This window comes from Eretmochelys imbricata, chromosome 1, assembly GCF_965152235.1.
Source record: "Eretmochelys imbricata isolate rEreImb1 chromosome 1, rEreImb1.hap1, whole genome shotgun sequence".
In the NCBI taxonomy this organism is placed as follows: Eukaryota; Metazoa; Chordata; order Testudines; family Cheloniidae; genus Eretmochelys; species Eretmochelys imbricata.
In genome coordinates this window covers 237,383,565-237,399,028 of record NC_135572.1, presented here as the reverse complement: position 1 = coordinate 237,399,028, position 15,464 = coordinate 237,383,565, and the positions used below count along the sequence as shown (strand labels likewise).

The 15,464-nt window shown below is 42.3% G+C and overlaps 1 protein-coding gene across 1 annotated transcript in view; it reads right to left on the bottom strand.

Moving 5' to 3' along the window:
* The window catches only part of SCUBE1 (signal peptide, CUB domain and EGF like domain containing 1), a 298,416-nt gene that overhangs the window by 63,749 nt on the left and 219,203 nt on the right, over positions 1-15,464 (bottom strand). The gene's annotated exons all lie outside the window — the stretch shown is intronic.

The window sequence follows — 15,464 nt, the reverse complement described above, 5'->3', positions numbered from 1 at the left end:
ACACCTGGATTTTGGTATTTCATAGATTTTTAGATTTTAAGGCCAGAGAGACCCTTATGATCATTTAGTCTGACCTTCTTCAGAACACGTGCTGTAGAATTTCACTCAATGATTTAGAATCTGATTCAGAAAAGCTTCCCTATCCATCAAAGGACTTGAGCACATGCTTAAATGCTTTCCTGACTTGGAGCCGGAGTTTTAGTTTTCTGAATCAGTTAATTTTCGAAGTTGTGCTTTGGTATAATCTTTGTCGAAGTAGAGAGTTTAGGTAACCAAGTTTGGTTTGGGTCAATATGCTGAAAATTTAACTTAATAGTGTGCACTGTGTGTCCTGTCCACTCAGAAACCATCAGGTGTCCTCTGACATTTACTGCATATTATTTTGTTGGATCGGAGGTTGTTTCTGCACCTAGAAAAGTTGGTATTCCAAAGAAACAGCTCCCAGGGATGATTTTTCTGCCTCTTCTAAATCAAATCCCAACTGCAGTTAAATGCCAAAGACAGTACTCATAGTCTGGCTCTTTCATTGGTCACAGGAGCCATATCAGACAGCTCTCTCTTTGATAGTATGGTCCAATTGGACCTGTCTTCTCCTTATCAAAATCATCAGCATCAGAGAAATAGTTTACTACTGGTTACCTAGAAGCACCAGCAAAGAGAACAGCAATGGGAAATTCAAGAAACTTCTATTGGTGATAGTCCTTGACATCAAATGGCAACTGCTAGTTTTCTTTATCTCTGTTATGAATCCTTATCAAAAGAGCAGTGGCTGTACCTTTCTGGGAGATATGCTTGGGATTTGAAAGCAAAGGGTTAAGAATCTTGGAACTTGGTGATAAAAATGTAGGTCCAAATCATTTGCTCTCTCTCCAGAATAAATACAAGTCTTTCCTTAGACTCTGTTCCAAGTGACTCCTGTGTGATCTCACATACTAGCAACTTAATGTCCCCTTCTTTTCTTCAGCTTCTTTCCAAAATTGCCCACTTCACTTCTTTCTCCCACAGCGAGCCCACAAGCTCACCATCAGCCACATGCTTCCCTCAGCACTTACTGCTCAGTTACAGACAGAAAAAGGGCTATAAAATACCATCTTAGTGTGGTAAATATCTGCTCCCTATGTGTCTTCCTAAACATACGTAATGAGTTTACTGACCCACACACATTTTTCTTCCTGTCAGCACTGCACAGCCAATATTGCTATAGGTCAGCAAGCAGCGTTCTGTTCTGCTTTTCGCATCATCCACCAAACGACCAGCTCATTTCTGAGTCACCGAAAGCTTTGGGAGTCTGGGAGAACTTTCAAGTGAGTTCTGGGTACTGAGGAAGAATTTATATTTTCGATGGCAACCATGACATTTTGGCAATTTCAACCAGGAAAACGTTGGTGGCTTAGCCGAGATCTGCATCATTTGAAGATATCTATCGGAGTTTTGCCTGAGTAAAGTCTGCAGGATTTGGCCTGCAGTTTTTAAATGAAATATGATATTACTATTATTATTACTGATAATGCTGTTTGGCAGAAAAAAGGTTTTTATTCTTTCCCCTGTAGCATTATGAAGAATCTGTTTTTATGATGGTTATTTTTAAAAATAACAAATTAACCTATTTAAGAAACCCTGCAATCAAGAGATGAGAGCAACAGATTATCTAGTAAACTGATTAGCTGAAAGGAAATTCATTTGGTCTAATATTTTTAACAGACAGGAAGGAGTAGCTACCTTCCATCTGTACACCTGAGCACATAAACCCAGCACTGTCTCCTCCGAGGAGAACCATGTGGGCAACAGCCCTCAGTGGAATTTCTGAGAGGACCCTTTACAAAGCCCCCAGCATCTTTCAGAGAGAGATTAAAGGAGAGATTAAAAAAAAGCAGCGACAGCTGCCAGCAATAGCAGAGGGTGAGGAGAGGGAACTAGCTGAGCTCCCCATACTCCTGCATGGCCAGGAATTGGGTTGTGTAACTCACCCTGCCTCCCAGCAGCATGAGAGGGTGGTGCCTTTACATCTCCAGCAGCCCTGATGATGTCAGCAATTCGATCAGCCATCCTGTGGAATTGGGAAGTAGGTGGGTAAAGGGTGATGTATTGGGGTGGCTCTGGTGACACCTTCACAGCTCCAGACCATACTTCATAACTGATCAAAGAATGTTCTGCTCTCTGGCACCTGTGTTCTCTCAGAGAGCAGCAGAGATAACAGGAGACCCCTCAGACCCTGGGGCCATACAGGGGAGAGGAGTTTATGGAGAGAGAGAGGGCCCATCATCTGAGGGACTTCTTGAGAAACTTTATTTTTTTAAAGGAAAGAATTAACAATCAGGTCAAAAGGCTGCTGAGAATGGTTCATATAGAAGGGGAAACAAAACAGATCAATAACTAGATAAAATAATATAAAGTTAATAAATGAGGCCAGGGTCAAAGGTGTAAAGGGGGCCTGTGGGTAGGAGGGTTGGTCTGATTGGGATTTTTTGAATGATAATTCCAAATCATTTTAAAAGAAAGTATCTAGCTCTGCCCAGTTAGCCTTATGTGCGATCTGATCGCAGTTGCTCTCATCCTTCCTTTCCCCCTTATTGTATGTTCCATGCTAGCCTATCATTAGCTTGTAAAGCTCCTCAAGGAGAGGGATCATGTTTTTCTCTATATTTGTACAGTGCCTAGCATGATGGGGCCCTGATCTTGATGGATGCCTACTGGAATCAAATAATAAATAATAATAATTAATAATAGCGCATTGCTGCCTCTAACAATACCGCTTATTATAGCTAACCACTCATTTGAAGTCAATAGGAACTGAGGTGAGCTGAGCACCTTGCAGGATTGAGGTCTTCAGAGAAGAACTACACTATCAGTCCAGAATTGTATTGGAAAATCAGAGAAGGGCTAACATAGCTCACATAACTAGGCCAGAGTTAAAACAATATCTTCAAACAGACTGCATCAGAATGACTGTGAACCATCCATCTGTGGAGCTTTACTCACATGCCCTGCAACCCCCAATCACATGTCTAAGGATCACATTAATTGTTTTACAGACTTATGGTCAGATTGTCTTGGACTTGTGCTTTTGAAATACAGCATTATATATGGTACCAAAATAAGGACCAGCTTGAGCCAGTTGGCTCACACAGGTATTTTTATGTGTGACCATTGGACACAATACATTAGAAGCAACACAAAGGATTTCAAGCGATGAGAAGCTACTGGAAGGGTTTGACCTACTGGGATAGTAAGTGAAACAGAGGGAGGGGGAAAAAAAAGGAAACGAGAGACAAAGAAAAAGAAAGAAGCAGTTTCTGTAGAAAAGAAGTCATAAAAATTGGAGACGGAGGTGGAGGGGGGGAGGCTGTATTAATGCTTAAAGTGATTGTGGCCTTTTCAGTAAATTATCCTTGCACTTGGGCTTTCCTGTTCTCTGCTTGTCTGAGTTAATTCTCTCACACCCTACCCAGCCACCGCCTCCACTAGACGAGGCCTTTGTTACAGTCAGCCTCCTCTATTTATTAATCTATGGGACCCAGTAGGAGGCAATTGGCTCTGACTCCCATTACATTTATCCTCTGACCATTGTTTTGCTAGCACAGTCTAAAATGCTATTAGAGTCAAATGCTTTCCCAACGTTTTTAAGAAAACAAAGTACTTTAATCAAAAACATTGCCAAGATTTTATGAGCAAACATGTATCCCTTTCCAAAATTAATCATTTTCCAAGGCGAAAGCAAGCCGAGTTATCTACTGCCATTATGGCAGTAAACTGCGCTACTACTTCAAGTGCTTGGGGAGAAGAAGCTATAGATCAAGAATGGAAGTGCATTAAAAGAAACTTAAGGCAGGTTTATTTGTTTCCCCACAAACATAAACATGGTATAGTAGCCTGCACTCTTCTCAAGCCACTATTTACACATCAATCCTGTAAGAGCAACTTAACAGCCTAATGATACAAACACAGAAAGGCCTTTACCCTCTGTGTATTGAGCAAGCAATATTCCCTGTGTCCCAGGATACACTTGCTTTATAGACAGATTTCTAAAAGGAGGAAAGGCTTTCTTTACAAAGCAGCCTTCTAATTACTGGAGCAGATCCTACCAGCTTTACGTGGAAGTCAATAGGACTCCTTGCAGGGTAGGTTCTACTCAACTTGAATGAGGGGAGGTAGGGACAGAATCAAGCCTAATGCAATTTAAAATAGCTGGAAGAGCAAATGCTACAACATAAGTAAATTTTCAACTGAAAACTAACAGGTAAAAATTCCCTTTGTCTGCCATAGGCCAGATCCTGCATTCCTTGTTTGCCCGAAGCTCCTGCGGAAGTCAGTGGCAGACTTAGGGTTGCCAACAGTCCCTTTTACAAAGGATGTCCCTTACTTTTTCCTCTCTCAACAACAAGATTAATAAATAATACTAATACTACTACTAATAAATAATAATATCAGGAGGAGGAGTAAGGTGGTGGTGCTAAGAAGACAGTCCCTTATTTTTTAAATACAATGTTGGCAGCCTTAGTGGCAGTACACACGAAGTACAACATTGGGCCCCTCCTTTTATTCTTTGCAGGGAACTGACAACACTTTTTTGCAAATCTGAGCTCCTTGGGTGACCCAGGACACAGAATGACAGGCCACTTGCACGACCTATGAATGGATGGATATGCTGCTTGCTTGCTCGGTCTTGAAGGTGAACAAAAAAAGTTTGTTTGAAAAATACTTTAATTTGTTTTCTTGAGATCCTAAATTAGCAAGAGTCAAATCCTTCCCCCAAGCAGACAAGCTGAGGATCAGACCATATGCAGGGGAGCAGGGGCTGAGAGATGAAGGAATCCTTCTGCCCCACAACACGGACTGGGGGTAAATAGATTTGTGAGGGGTGGATCCACTGGTCCAATGCCTGTCTACTCCCCCACCCCATGACCCACCACCAAGGACCCCCAGTGCATCAGCCTTTTGGAAACTTCCAGATCTGTGCTGCGGGGTACAGGGATGTGTACCCCCTGCATGGGCTGCCCAAATCCTCCCCCATCCCTTGCAGTGGAACCACACCAGTACCAGTTTGACACATACACAGGGGATGGTGTGGGGGCAATATTTCCCCCCTCCAGGATCTATGTGTAGTCTTTATGAACATTACGAATACGCTTAATCACTTTCTCCACCATTTGCTTCCCTGCTAAGAGCCGAGTCCAGGGTTCTTTCGTTTCCATCTAATCTAATCCATCCAAAATTCAATACCATAATGTTTGAACATGTGGCAACAACTGATGACATTGCTAAGAGATGAAACCTGCATTCCTTGCTTTAATGATTTGGGATCTTAAAGAGCTTTTATTTGCATTCAAAACAAGCCAAACCAATCCACTCACCCTCAAAAGGTGTACTTATGGGAAAGCTGAAGTATTCTGAGCTCTTCGGAGCTGTCTTTTTACTGCAAGTCTGTACAATGCCTAGCACAATGGGGGCCTGCTCATTGACTGGATTGCATTATACGTGTATAACAACAACTACCTCACCATACTAAGGTGTACTAAATAACACAATCACTCACCCTCTGTTTAAAACCTCAATGAATTGCAACTCCCAGCACCATTACTGTTTGTGGAAGAATGCTATCACCTTGCTCAAACTATTCTAAGGCTGACTCATATCCCGCTAATTCATTAATACATAACATAACCACTGTTCCCTCTAAGCTGTGTGCGTGTGTGCGCGCACACGATTCTAAACCCCGCACACATGGTGAAACAACGTGCACACAAAAATTTGCACAGAAGCACAAAAATTTGCACAGAAGAAATTTTTTGCGCACACAGCCTGTCAAAAATTAGAGAGAACATTGAACACAATTCTAGTCCACAACACAACCAGTGGTGCTGGAACATTTTTACAGTGGGGGTGCTGAAAGCCAGTGGTCCCCAAACTTTTTACCTCACACCGCCCTTTACCCCTGTCCATCCCCCCACTCTCCCAGAGCTGGGGCCAGGAGCGGGGCTGTGACTCTGGGAGTGGGGGCCGTGGACAGGGGTAAGGGATGATTTATAATAGTTAGAGATTGGCTAACACCCTGAAATGTAAGGTTTGATATCCCTTCCAAACTAGGGGTCACCTTATTGTGGAGCAGGTGTGCACGTGCTGCAGAGAGGAGGCTTGAAGGACAGGGGAATCTATTTATTTGTTTTCACCTTGAAGCGGAACCACTTTCTCCCAACCAACCACAGCCAACCTGGGAGGTATCATCACTTGGCAAGCAACTTATATTGAGTGCACTTACTGGAAATGTTTCCACTTGGTGCCTGGGCCATATATTGCTTGAGGGTCCAATCCTGCAACCCTTGATCTCAAGAGTAAGGACTAAGAATACGAGTTAGGCCCAGTATTGATGATATAAACAGACTGTTCAATCTGCAGGCGGCTCCACTGAGACATTTAAAAAAACAACCTCACACTGGGAACAATCTGGTATGTGCCAAAAGCAAGACATTTGGAAGCGTTTTTATGAGGCGCAGGAATAAAATCTCTCTCGGAAAGACAGCATCCAAATAAGGAGTGAGCTATAATTCGAGGCAGGGAAATAACGTCAATCTTTCTTTTCATTAGGTGGCAGAATTTTGACAAGGGACTCCCAAGAGCCGCTCCAGCACATTGCTGAGTCTGACTAGTGCATTTGGTACTTTCACAGCTGAGCCACCATAACTGTGTGCAGTCATTTCAGGGAAATATGCATATAATTAAACAAACTGGGCCAGCCTCTTGGCTGGTTTTTGTACATTAGCCTAACTCTGGTCACTGTGTTTTACACCATCTGGGTGCACCGATGGCTAGATTAACGCACAGGCAAACTAGGCAAGTGCATAGGGCCCAGATTTGTGTGTGTGACAATGGAGGGCTGGCCAGACCAAACCCAAGCGGTGCTGTGGCCCTCTGCACCAGATTTCAGTTCCACTTGCTCAAATTTAGCACATTTCTCCCGCCATCATAACAGAGGGAGTCTGGCGCTAAACATGAGTAGCGATGCAACCTTGTGTCTTAAGCAGATTCTGTCCATGTACCTACTTAAAAGCGATCGGGCCATGGCCCAGGTGGGCCCCTCCTCCTGCCCCTCAGCTCTAAGACCTATGCAACAAAATCATTTTTTCTAGGCAGGACAGTGTGTCAGGGCAGTTGTTGTTATTCATATTAGAAGCTGGGGCCCAGAAGCTTATGTTTGCCTACGGCTCAGTAATGGGTTAATCTGGCCCTGGATGTACCAGTCATTATATTGTACAATCCACTCTACTCAAGCTGTAACACAAAATAATTATTGTCAGCTTCTTTACTTTAATATCAGTATAACTCTGTTGATTTCAATGGACTTATGCCTGATTTAATTGAGAAGCAGACTCAAGCTCAGTATATTTTCTTCAATAGCTGAAGACCTGAAATGTGCAGCATTTCCTCATGAGTATAGCAAACAAACATGCAGGCTGGGGTAAAAGTCAGACAGAGGGCGTGTAGGTGTTCCAGCTGCTAAGCCCAGTTTCTGTGGAATCCACACCTACTGTGGTATTCCCTTCCCTCTCAAGGGAACAGACTGAGTCTTGAAGGCATTCTTACACTCCTCTCCACAGGATGAAGTTTAAACCTGACCACTAGGATCACAGCTCAAACAGGGGTTTGTGTGGGCGGAGGTAAAAATCTATTTCAAAATATTTTTTTAAAGAAACAAATAGTATGACTTTCCTCCGGTACCCCTGTGTTGCCCTCCTGTCCGGCCTCAAGGGACTATGCCAGAGTAATATTGCTTACCACATTTCCAGCTAAGAATGAAAGAGGAAGGCTGAGTAAAATGATTATTATTTTACATTTGCTTGTTTTTAAGTTAGGAAAGAGCATCAACATTTTTAATCAGAAACAGGTTCAAATGGTAACTTGGAAGTGATAATTTGCCTGCTCGCATGCTGGTGGAATGACTAACTTGCTTTTTCACTCTGCGAGTCATCTGGCCCTTGCCTACACTAGAAAAATTTACCATGCTAAAAACTTATACTAACCTCCTAGAGCACTTTGTATCCACACACAAGTGTGCTCCAGACCATTCAAAATCTTGCAACTGAAAGCTCAGATCAGCGCTTAGGCACTGAAATGCCTGTTTTATACAAATAAGTGAATAGATGGATACAGCCTTATTGGGGATTTAGGTGTCCTATCAATGTGCCATTAATACATAGTGCTTTTGGATCCCACACAATTATTGTGCTTGGAAATGGTACTATTTTTCTTTATCCTGGAATAAGAGGAAGGGTTGTGTTGACAATTCTGTAATGGCATCCTATGTGAAACATTTCTCTGTCAACATACTGAACACAAACCCAGCACATATAGTTCTAATCACATCAACCTCCCTGAAACTAAAACCACTGACGTTAGAATTTAGCAATCAGGAAAGCTCAGCATCTGATTTAGCTGAATTATTTTAGGATTGGGAGTGTGGATCTATGGTGCAATGGGTTAACACAGAAAGTTTGAAGGCCTAGGTTCAAATCTTATTTAAGAACAAAAGTGAAAATGGATTGGACTGGGCAGGAGGTGGGCTGGGAAAATTAATTCTAGTCCTTAATAGATGTCTGTCCAGTACCACATCCCAAAACTATCACACAACTTGGCACAACTGCCATTCTGCTCCGATGCAGCCCACGACAGAATAACAGAGGGTCAGGCCAGGTTTGAGCTGCCCAGCAGGTCAGGATTGTAGTTTGCTGGCAGAGTTCCATAGGGAAACTTGTAAAGCATCTACCAGCCATATGCCTGGCCCTGGACAGTGCCCTTAGTCTCTCCGTTTCAGGGCTGTAAATTCTCTTTCATAAATCATGTTGAAGCCGGCATTAGCACTTGCAGGAGGATGCACTTGAGCATCTCAGAGACAGAAATTCAGTAACAAATTAGGCTTAGGAGGGATTAAACCAGTGATTCTCAAACTTTTGTACCTGGTGACCCCTTTCACATAGCAAGCCTCTGAGTGCAACCCCCCCCCCTTATAAATTAAGAACACTTTTTTATATATATTTAACACCATTATAAATGCTGGAGGCAAAGCAGGATTTGGGGTGGAGGCTGACTGCTCGCAACCCCCCACATAATAACCTCACGACCCCCCTGAGGGGTCCCGACCCCCAGTTTGAGAACCCCTGGATTAAACAAACCTCAATTATATATCAAAATATACTGGTGGAGATGCCGGTAGTTTTAGTTTCTTCCTTTTTTTCTAAGGAAAGAAAGAAAGAAATTAAAAAACAAAAATCAAAACAAACCCACCAGTCATACTGAGACCTGGAAGCCTTTGCTGGGCAGCTTTGAGGTGATTAGAAAACTGCAGAATGTGGCTTAGGACAGTTACATAGGAGAAAACGTCAGTATAATATGAAGATACTGGGCCAAATTCTGCTGTTGGTTACCCTGGGGGTAAACTGGTATCACTGCAATTCTTCTGGGTAAATATCTGGTGTGACTCACAGCAGAATTTGAGACACTGTATTCTAATGACTAATTACAAAAGACGAACAAATCATTACATTCTTTTAAAATCTTGTAAAAAGTAATAAACCAAAAATAATTAACTATCAGTCAACAGGGAGTGCTGTTACCCTATGGGAAAGAATAGGCAGTCTTCTAGAAGCTCCTCTAGCTCTTAATGTCCCCTGCAAATGCAAAGGGTCCAGAGAGGCCTTCCCAGCATTCCCTGAGGTGAAGAGCAGAGGTGTCCAGGTGGCAGATATGCCCTCTCCTTTTACAGAACTAGTCTGTATCAATTCATTTTTTTGGTGATTTGTCCCCCGCCCAGGCTTCATTATGGATAAAACTGTGCTAGTACAAGACCTTTAAACCACTTAAGTCCCATTTAAGCCCTGTTTTGAGGATGTAGGTGGAACAGGAGTGGTGCATAAGCCTTGTGCTGCCCCTCTGCATAGAGGTGAATTTCATCCTATATGAGGGTTCTGTGGTATTTTTTTTGGTAAATATTTATCTGACTAAGGTATTACACATTAATCAATGGATTTTCCCACTAACGGCTCCTTTCCTGAATGTAACTTATGCTCTCTCCCCTTCCACTGCCCCCTCAGAGTATTGGCAAACGTGCACATTGCCTTTCCTTGCAAAAGGCATTGCCTACAGCAGAAAAGAAAATTGTTATTTATGATAGCATTTTGCACATTTTTCTGGGTGCTTAATGAAGCCTGAACTTCAGTGAAGCAGAGAGAGTGCTTATTGTTGAATTTTTTTCAAGATCACTGCACAACAAACAGAAACTGAATAAGCAATTAAGTTAACTGGCTTTAAACTCATATTGTCCAAGGATTAAGCTAATTAAGGCCATGCTCGTAGGGATTCATGGTAGCTCCAAACAATCTGCTTGCTATTTTGTAGTTGTTGTAGTCTGAAAATGAATCCTGGTTGTTTTCTTGCTATTGATGACACATTACAAATACATGATCTTCTAGTTATTATTTAATATTTCTGTTATGTCAAAGACCCTGATCAAGACTTGGACCTTTTGTGTTAGGTGCTATACAAATACATGCTAAGGCACGTTCCCTGAACTGAAGAATTTCCAACCTCTTAAATTCAAGAGCATTGTTAAAATAACTAGTAATTTATACATATGTCTTCATTGTTAAAAAACGAAACAAAACAAAAAACCCAAACAACTCCTAATTTAAGTTTGATCACTTAAAATAGGGACTCTGGGAAAGCAGCATCTCAGTACAGGACTGTTTGTATCAGAACATGGGTTCTCAAGCCTGGTGGCTGCAGCAGGAGAGGAAACAAACAAAAAAAAAAAATCTGTGGTAACATGGGGCTGCAGTATGGAAAAGGCTGAGAAGCACTGCCCTAGAAAATCATCAGAGATATACACTGTGTGTTAACAGCAGGTTCATCCCACAACCAGGGCTGAAAATGGTTTGGCCACAAACGAATAAATGCAAACCATTTTCCACATCCATTACATGGTATATCATATGAGTTGCACCGTTTGCTAATGTTGAACTCAACTGGCCTAGTGATCAGCAGGTTTCAAAATGTCTGACACCAATGAATTTTCATTTCATCATGTTAACACACTGTAGGAGGAAATGCATACAGTGTTGTTGTAGCCGTGTTGGTCTTAGGATATTACAGAAACAAGATGGGTGAGGTAATATCTTTTATTGGACCAACTTCTGCTGCCGAGAGAGAGGCTTGAAGAAGAGCTTACACAGAGCTCTTCTTCAAGCTTTTCTCTCTCTCACCAAAAGAAGTTGGTCCAATAAAAGATATTACCTCACCCATTTTGTGTCTCTATAGTAGGAAAGGCAGTCTTATGGTTAAGGAATTAGGACTGAGACTCAGCTACATCTAGATGCCCCCATCCCCCAGGTCAGACTATGGGGGTGTGAACTGCAGCATGCCCCAATGTGCTGTGCTGTAATTTGCCCGTGTGGACACTGCTGGTGCAAACTAAAACCTCAGGTGTTCTGAGTATATTTTTGCGTGAGGCATTCAGATACTATAGTGATGGGAGCCATATAAACAGATAGAAGCAGGTCAGTTAAAGACGAATCACATTAGGTTTCCCTAATATCTTAAAGCTGGCTCAGGAACCTATAATGAAGAGACTACAAAGAAATGAGGCAAAGTGAGTGAACCTCAGAGTTTCACATTAAGTGCCCTTGATGGAAAAATGTAAATTACTGAGTGATGACAACAATGGAAATAGTAAGGAAAAGCAGCAGCAGCAACAGTTAATTTACATTTTGCATCCGTTAGTCAAAAAAATACTTGTAGCAAGATCTGTATGCCTGCAGGTTTTTCCCCTTCAGCCAGAGGTGGATGAAAGTTTCCTGGGGCCCTGGGCCAGAGCAAGTGGGAGATCCCTCCCCACCACTTCTGCCTGCAGCCCTGCCCCCATTCCACTCCTGCCTGTGGCCCTGTCCACAACCCCACCCCTTTCCACCCCTTTCCTGGGGCCTGCCCCTGTTCCACACAGTGTCCCCCCCAGCCCACCCCACCACTGCAGCTTGCTCGTCTTGCTCCTTTCTGCCACCCCTCTCCACACTTCGGCTCCAAGACTGGAGAAGTTCTGTCCCCATGCCGCGGCCCTGGGGCCGCAGTGGGAAGTGAGAGCTCCACCAGTTGCAGGGTTGGAGCAGGGGTCCGGGTGCTGGGGCTTCCCTCCCCTGTGCTTCTGCAGGGGACCAGGGTTGGGGCGCTGGGGCTTCTCCCGCACTACTTGCCTGGTGCTTCTGCCGGTGTGTGGGGGGGGTCAGGAGTGGGGGCATCCCCTGCAGCCCCATGGCTTTTGCCGGGGACAGGGTCGGGGGCTGCTGGGGGGGGAGGGAGGCTTTCCCAATCTGTGGTTTTGGGTGGAATCAGGAGCCACTGGGGGGGGGGCAGGTTTGGGGGCTTCCCCTGACCTGTCCGCCCAGCAGCTGGGGCTCTGGGCTTCCGTCACCTGGTGGTGGATTTTTTTACAGGGCCCCTCAGTTGACCAGGGATCCTGGGCACGGGCCCTATTGGCCCAATGGCTAATCCACCACTGCTTCTACTGGTACTTCTCTGTAACTAAGAAACTAATACTCATGGACACAATTAGAGCCTGATTCTGTAGCCCTTAATATGGCAAAATTCCCATTAATTTCAATGAGCATTTTGTCTAAGGATTGCAGGATCACTACCTTAATCTGCAGATGAGCCTCTATAATAACCTTCCAAATTAAGGAGCCATCTAAACCAGATGCATTTAGAACAGGACTAAAACCAAAAAAGATACATTGATTCTGAGTAAAACATAGTGCAACAACCATTCCCTTCATGACTGATTCCCAAATCAACTCTTCAAATATACTAATTCGTAACTGAAATTATTCTTTCTTTATAAAATGAGATCTTCAGATGGAAGGCAACATTGGACGCAAAATAAAAGTCACAACAATAATCATAATAACTATTAAGTATAGGAAAAATGAATTTAAAAATTGTAAACAACATGAACAACAACATGCTCTTCCATAAATAGAAATTAAAGCTTCGTGATTCACACCGTGGAAGGGCCAAAGCAAAAGAAGCTTCCATGACTGTCACAACAACACTTTTAAGGTTAGCCTTTCCCAGCAATTACCAGAAAAACCAGAAAGATTTATAATGCAACTGTCACCAACCTCAGATCACTTTTTTCTCCAGTGCCTACCATTTAAAGCTATAACCATTTCCACTGACTACATTTTCTCCACAGAGTACAAAACAAAATACAGGTGATTCACACTTCAGTGATTCCTTGATCTCTATTAGCTTCCCTTCATTCATCATCAGCAGTCATACTGATTGCATGAGTTCACCAATTATCTCTTGAAGCACCAGACAGGAGCTAAATAATCACAAATCACTCTCTTCCTCGAAGCAAGCATCATGCTGTTTTGTTGTAATCTGTCTTTAGGGCCTAAATATCTCAGGCATCAAACAGGAAAAAACTTGCTTCTCCCCCATTTCATAATATGATGAATCAAAACTTCTGTGATTGGAGCAACTTCTCTGTCCCAGGAATCCTTTGGACTTGTAGTGATGTACCTGCTACACCAATAGATTAGGAGCAAATTGACATGTCCAGTCAAAGCACTGCCCAGAGGATACAAAGTGCCCCCCCACCCCACTTCACCTCAGACCACTGGGAATGAAAAATGTTCATATTTTCAGGCCAGCACTCTGTCTGATCACATGACAGGGAGAAGAATGGTTCAGATATCACTTTTGGAAGGATAGCCAAAACTTGTGTCTTTACACTTTTTAAATTGATTTTAAAATATATTAAGTTTTGGCAAATTACACACAGATCAGCTGTAATATCTAGTACTAATCAATTCTTCTTAGTAACAGTAGATATATTTTTATTTTGTCAAATTCTAATATCAATTATGCAAACTAAGAGGCTAAAACTAAGCCTAATCAATTTAATATTTTTTTATTAATTTAAATGTTTAACAGCACTTTAATCACATATATCAGATCAAAAGGGATGTGGATTGAAAAAGCTGTGAGCAAATAAAAGGAGGATTTTAAAATGGGGGAAAAAACCATCACCCCCTTAAATATAGTTTTGTTAATAGCATCCAAAATATAAATGTTCACTATCAACGCCCTCTTTCAGAAACCCAGGCACATGGATAAACCAAACGCAGGTGAACAAGTTCTGACTGTTGAAATGATGCCTTCGTTTTCCTGTCAGCACCCAAAATATCTCATCATTATTTGTAGGAACATTTAAAACTCCATTAATAAATCTTTGAATCGTGACCATCAGCTTTATACAAATAAATCCAGTCCTTCTCTTCCTTTGTGCCAGAGCCTGCATAGCAGAAATATGAGGCTTGATTTCTCTCTCAAGTTTTACACTGGTGTAATTACATTGGCTTCAGTGGAGTGACATTCTCTTTAAACCAGGTGAGAGAAGATCCAGACTAATGGGTTTCAAGTATTACTATGAATTACTGTTTTCTATCATGGCTGTTAAATCTATTGCTTTCACCCCTAATTGTGTGATGAAGAGAGTCTTCCTTTTAAAAAATTGTTGTCCCTATTTTTAGTGTCTCATTCCACACCTGCCAAACTGTCCTTGTCTGACACAATCCTGCAGTGCTATTCCTGTCTGGTCATGTGGCACAAACTGTGCCAGTCTGTGCTTTGCCCAGCACTAGTCAACTTTGCTGTGACTCCCCTGTGTCTAACCACACAGTTAGGGTGAGGTAGGCTTTCCAGACAGTGGCAGAACCAATGAGATGCAATGGAAAGTCTTTTGAAATTGCTTGTGTATCCTTAAAAACAGTTCTCCCTTCCTTTTGTTGATGAGTAATGGGGAAGTATCAGAAACCCCAAAATAATAATACTGTTTAGTACTATGTATATCCCATTACACATTCCAAACACTATGCAAACATTCACTTAGTAATAGAGATGGGCATCTCCTGAAAAACAATTTCCATGAATATTTCCTTACATTTTTAAATTGCCCTCCCTCTGGCCATGTACATTCACCTTTTCTGTTATCTCCTGGGAACATGTTAGCAGTCAAGTTTCATTTGCACAAATGTTTGCAGAAATTGAATTGTAATGCATGAGTTTGTTGGAAATGGGTATGTGCTCAACTAGTCGAGGAAAAGAAACAATACCATGTGACTCATCTGACCAATGACAATGCATGCAGCAAATAATCAATATAACATATATGAAGTGTATTTTAAATTTTCACAATATCACTGTGAAGTATGTAAGTAAGTCTCATTATCCTGATTTTACAGACGGGGGATTAAGACAGAGGCCAGATTCTTATTTCAGTTCCAATACTATAAACCCATTGGCCTACTCTGGATTTAACCCAGTGTAACTGAGATAAATACCAGTCCCAGAAAGGTTATAGGAGTTGCCCAGTGGCACACAGCAAATTAGTGGAGAACTTGGATTAGAACTCAGGGTTC